The sequence below is a fragment of the Capsicum annuum genome, chromosome 11 (genome assembly GCF_002878395.1).
Source record: "Capsicum annuum cultivar UCD-10X-F1 chromosome 11, UCD10Xv1.1, whole genome shotgun sequence".
NCBI classification, from domain to species: Eukaryota; Viridiplantae; Streptophyta; class Magnoliopsida; order Solanales; family Solanaceae; genus Capsicum; species Capsicum annuum.
Window position 1 is genome coordinate 22,270,223 of NC_061121.1, and position 6,127 is coordinate 22,276,349.

A 6,127-nucleotide genomic window follows, 5' to 3' on the forward strand; every position below is an offset into this window, starting at 1 on the left:
AATTCAATCATCAACCTTAAAACACATGCTTACATATATATATAATTTCAAATTAATTTGGAGGAAGGCCTAAAGACCAAAATAATATCATCAAGGCTTCTAAAGCATGTTTATAATCATAAATCCAAAACTATTTTCTTAAAATCCTGATTTCTAAACCCTTTCCATAACTAAAAGAAGATTTCTACGCCCATGAGATTTTAGGAAAACCCCACATACCTTAAATTATAAGCTTTTGAATGAACTCTAGCTTTTGGGATGCTATACGTACGATTGATGGGTGCTTCTTGCAACCCTCGCATTGGGGATTCTTAATCTTGAAGAATTTAGGAAAACCTACCGTTAAATCTTGAGATATATTGATCTTTGGGTTGAAACCCTAAGGAGTGTTCTTGGTATTTTGAGAGAAAATAATGCTATTTTGGTGTTTGGAGGATCCAATCCCATGTTATGGCTGAATGGGGGTGGAAAATACCACTTTTGCCCTTAAAAATGCGAAAACAGCACTTGGAAATTGGGTGCATGCGTCGTACGCTAATCGCGCGATGCTACTGTCTTAGTCACAAAAATGGCCATAACTTTTCGCTCGGGTATCGAATTTTGGAGAAATTGGTATCGTTGGAAAGCTAATCCGAAGAGATTTCATTTGATATATAGTAGGCCCTCTTATTCGTTATATACAAAGAGTTATGGTCGATTGAAATTGACCCAAGTTTCGACGCTCACTCAAACTCGAACGATAGGAAAGTTTTCAACTCGTCCTTGACTTTGGGGGCCTCTATGATCTCAATTCATGCTCAAATAGGTTCCCACACTACATAATTAATTAACATGCCAAATTTACATAGGATTTATCGCTTTTGGATCATCTACGCATAGAAACGACGGTTTTTGTTCTAGCCCGAAATGCGGGGTGTTACACTGGACACTTATTCCGTGGGATTAGATGTTTATAGTTTATATACATTTTATCCATTAGAGGAATCCTGGTAGTGATAAATTAGTATTGGTTAGGGAAATGTGGAAGTCAAAATGCAGTAAGTAAATGCGAAGCATAAATTGTGTCCAAAGGAAATTACATTCTCTTGTTGAGTTGAAAATTCAGATGTCTTTTAAGCATGACTGCATATAGTACTGTAGTTAATGTAATATAGCCAAACATTGAGTTGTAATGATTTCGTCTATTGGCACAATAAGTTTGTTCTCAACTAACTTGAGTTATGAATATGAAACGCATGAAAAGCTGTATTATACAATGAATCCAAAAGCTGGTGATAATTATGCCATACTTTTAATGGTTAATATGCATTCCATTTCAAACTGTCTTATTCTATTGTAGTGGTTAACTAATATGTTATCAAATAGTTGAAAGGAACACACCAATCTAAAAGTGTTTTGGCGGTGTAATCACTTTGTGGATTTTGGGTGGGGGAACAGAGTCGTTGTTATGGTTCTCAACACCACAAGGTCTATTTTTCAGCGTGAGGTGGTTCGCTTAATACCATGAGTAAAGACGAATATCGGTGGATTCAGACGGATAAAACAAATGGTGGATATGTGTATATGGTATCGGAAGTGAATTCTGCTTACAATTCATTTTTACTGGAGGAAAATAGCGTTTGCAGTTTTGGAAGAAGAACTTATTCCAGTCCTTTTATTTTTGCCGGAGGCAGCTGTCGCTTTCAACTTATCAAGTATAACAGATAGACAGGACGTTCAAACTATAACAGATGCTCGCACGCAGACTTGATTAATGTTAAGCAGAACAGATGAATGGGGAGTTGCTACAACTTTCAATTTTTTAAATTGTTATGGGTACTTATCGCTGGCAGCTTGTAGAGTATAACAGATGCACAAAAGCATAGAGTATAATAGATGCTCGTCAATAGTGTGGCATCCACAAACATGTACAAAAAAGCAGTCTTTTTAAGAATAAAGAAAATTAACTGAATCATGGTAATTTTATCAAATTTATTTAGTTTACTGATTTCTAGAAAGTAAATCAGGGAAGAATTAAGCATACAGAATATTTTATCAGATTAATGAGCGAGTCGAAAATTGAAAACATTGTAAGAATCCAGGCAATAAAGTCAAGATTCCATGACTTTTAATGGGGTATATGGATGGGAAGAAGTTCACAAAGCAGGTGAGTATCGAGAATGACTTCTACTGATAATTCCCTTTTTGCCAGGGAGAAATATCGTTGACAGCATTGAAAAAAAACATGAGGCCATAACATTAGAAGCAAGACTGATTATGCAGTGCAGATGAAAGGAAAGTGGCTACAGCATACCTTTTTTCACCCAACTTTAAATGTATAATAGATGAACAGGGTTTTTTTTTCACCTGTCTCTGTGTCCAAAAAATCAGGCAAAAACATAGCAGGTGAAGAATCCGAGTTGAAAACGACCCAGATCCAGATCCGAGATCCAGTAAGCTCAACACATATGGTATCATCTCATGATCTTAAAGATGATCGTATTTCTGGAATTTCTTCTGCTATTCGGGTCATACCCGATTTCCCTAAACCGGGATTATCTTTCTGGATATAACAACTTTGCTTCTTGATACTAAGGCGTTTAAGGACATTATTGATTCCTTTGTTGAGAGATACAAGGACAAGAACATCAGTGTTGTTGCAGGTATTGAAGCAAGCGGTTTTTATATTTGGTCCTCCCATTTCATTGGCTATTGGAGCAAAATTTATCCCCATGAGGAAACCCAAGAAGTTGCCTAAGGAGGTTGTTTCTGAAGAGTATTCCTTGGAGTACGGAACAGAAAATATTGAGATGCATGCAGGTGCCGTGAACGTACACTTGTGGTAGATGATCTTATTATGACAGGAGAACCCTAAATGTGCGATTACGCTCCTAAAGCGTGTTGGAGTTGAGGTGGTCGAGTGTGCATGTGTCGTTGAGTTGCCAGAATTGAAGGGTCGGGAACGCTTAGGAGATAAGCCATTGTTTGTTCTTGTGAACTAAATCTGATCTTCAATTAGGAAAGTATCTGGACACAAAGATCGATTAAGGTTGAATTATATTGGAGTGACATTTTTAATTTGGAGCAGAGAAATCTCATTTTTAGAACAACCATTGCCAATTCTGACGTTAATGTGTGGTTTGAAATAAGCCTTTGTTAGGTATTTTCAGTTGAATTAGCTATTCTAAGAGATATGTGTTTGATGAATTAAGTCCAACATCCGTCGTTATAATAGTTTTTGCTCCTCTATTATTCAGGAAAAAAAAGATGAACAGAACGTTCAAACTTAAACATATGGTTGTCACTAGAGGTGTAAAATATTAGAAGCAGAACAAACTAATGGAAGTGTCTACAACTTACATTTTCTTTTTAGCCAGAGATGGTAGTCGCTGGTAGAGTTAATGACCTGAACATATGACTCATCTACAAGGGAGAAAAATTATGTAGACAGAAATTGTGAATTGAAACAGAAACAACATTATAGTAATCTGCGATGAAAGAAAAAGATAACATAGTGTAAAAGATGTTTAGATTCGAAAGGCAATAAGTATGGTTAAGGAGGAATAACACGACATTTATAGGGGAGTAACCAGTTTGTCAGAGTTGGAGGCAATGACTCTTCACTAAGGATTTCATAAAAAGTTGTTTTGAAACTGATAGTAATCTGCCAGTCAAAAAAAAAGAAAGGCTGATGTAGAGAAGTCGAAAACAAATAATGTAAAATTGAGAAGTAATGGAAAGAAAGTCCTTTTGAAAGTTCATAATTAGTTTTATGGTTAAACAAAAGAATACTAGGACATTTATGGGGTTTGTATCTTAATCAGTTCTAATATAGGTGTGTGAACAGATGCACATTGGATGCTAACCAGAGTTAAAAAAGGTGAAAACATGTAACTCATTAACAGTGAATTGCATGGGAAGCAACACTGGTAATGATGATAATCTGCCAAAAAAAATTGACATGGTATTGATGATGTACAAAAAATGTTATCTACCAACAAAAACACTGTACTTGTTAGAGGTTATGATTATTGCAACCTATTCACCTTATCTTCACTATAATACATGAATTCCAATTTCTAATTTCCTAGAAGTAATGTCATTAGAGCAGGGTCATGAAAATTTTTCATACTTCATTTTTTATTGTAGAGTCAAGTAATCTATTTCGCAATTAAGAGTTTGTCAATCTTGGTTGTCTAAGAAAAATGTGCATTAAAATTGTGATAAAAGAAATAGAGCAGGTGAAACTCAACAGATAAAATAGAATAAAAAGTACCTAGTTTAAAAAGTGACATGATATACAATAGCGAAGGGGTCTTCTTTTAGATTCTTAGTGTGATGCGACTCTTAATCATCCTCATCAATTGCGACTTTCTGTTTCTTTGTTTGTTACAACTTTTCCTTATTTGCATTCAAACTACCCAGAAAATGTCAAGTCCTATTAATAACTTATGAATGTCGTAAAACTCAATCAAACTGTGACAAACTATATATTTGGACTGCTATCTATAGCACTAACCACTTATGTGAACACTCCACAAAACATTGAACTTATTTAGTACAAAATCGGACAACAAAGCAGCATATATATAAATAGAACATGAAACTAAAAGATAGATTCTAAGTTGTGTGGACTCTTCACATTTGATATTGCACCCGTATTGGATTCTCCAAAAAATACAAGCTTTTGAAGAATCCAACATGCAATATCGATATTTTTAAAGAGTTCGATAAACACAGGATACAGTGATGAACAATGAAAGAAGAAACATACAACTAATCAAAATCCACTACTGCAAATACACAAACAAAATAAAATGTGATTGGTGAAATTTGAGATGAAACCAAAAGTACAGGAGGTGTGTATAAAGCATAAAACAGTGGCAGCGCTTTGCGTGTACCTGTTAGTCTTTAATTAGGTCAATATGATGTTAGTTTTTCTTTTATAAAAAGGATAAATAACAAGAAGCGGAATTCCAATAACATTGGTGGGTGAACATAGACGAATTGTGCTCCTACTGGAACAAGATTGGTGAAAACATACAAATCCTTTTCGGGGGAGTTTGATTTTACTATAGACATTGCAGCCTCTGAAAAGAATTTGTAAGTTTCCACCTATTAATATTGAAACTGCCAGTAATCTGCAGACAAAGAACAATCAACAAACACAGTGAAGTCCTTTGTTTCAAAAGGCAAGACAGTTGTTTGAGGAGCAGTAACAGGCATACATGTAATCTGCCAGTAAACTGTGCACATAGAACAGTCAAATAACAGAGTGCAAAGTTTTACGCGGAAAAAGATCAATTGATTAGCACATTGAAGCTTTATTTTTTTTACGAAAAAGAACGTATTAGATTTGTTTGAGTAGAAGTAAAAGGGCATACCTCTTAGATATTTTTACACAGAAGTTGGATATTTGTTGGACCAGACATGTCCGTGTTTGATTCTTTTAAAGAGAGCAAAGAGAAAAGGTGCAACTTTTCAGATTTTGTTCGAGGCACACGTCTATCAAGGAGGTTAGTTGCAGGTGACGACTAATTGCAAAAGCAGGTGAAGCACGATGTTGTAGGGTTGTAGGATAATTTGTTAATCAAAGAGTAATTAAGTTGGGGGTATTTTAGTACCTGTTGGCATATGTCCAGTTCATCAGTATTGGAAGCGAGGGTTATTCGCTATGGATTTAATAGCACAATTGAGATGGTTGTCTGTCCAGTTGTGTTCTACCGAAAATAAAGAAAGAAGACTAACATAGTGTTGAGTATTTTTTATTCTAACGCAGTATTATCTTTAAGAGGAGTAACAGGGCATACCTGCTGCGCCTGTCAAGTTTGTGAGAGTTAGTGGCGACAGCTCTTCACTCAGGATTTTATAGAAAAAGATTGGTGTGTGCCCACATGCATCTATCCAGTTTCGTCTATCCATTTTGAGAGTGTTGGAAGCTAGTGACAACAATTCACCAAGGCCAGCAGATGTTATCTGAATTTGTGAATTGAAGTAGAAGCAAAACTGATAACGGCAACAATCTGTGGAGAAAAAATACTAAACAGAGTGGGGAAGATGATGTTTATGGGTCCATTGAGTCTGTTAAATTCCTTCAAAAGAATTCTTCTAAATAGATAATGTTTTGCTGAAAGTATAGATTGAAGAT

The 6,127-nt window shown here is 35.4% G+C and overlaps 1 pseudogene; it reads left to right on the top strand.

Annotated features, from left to right (window-relative positions):
* The first annotated feature begins 2,447 nt into the window (after positions 1-2,447).
* On the top strand, positions 2,448-2,989 carry LOC107846664 (annotated as a pseudogene).
* The last annotated feature ends 3,138 nt before the right edge of the window (positions 2,990-6,127 follow it).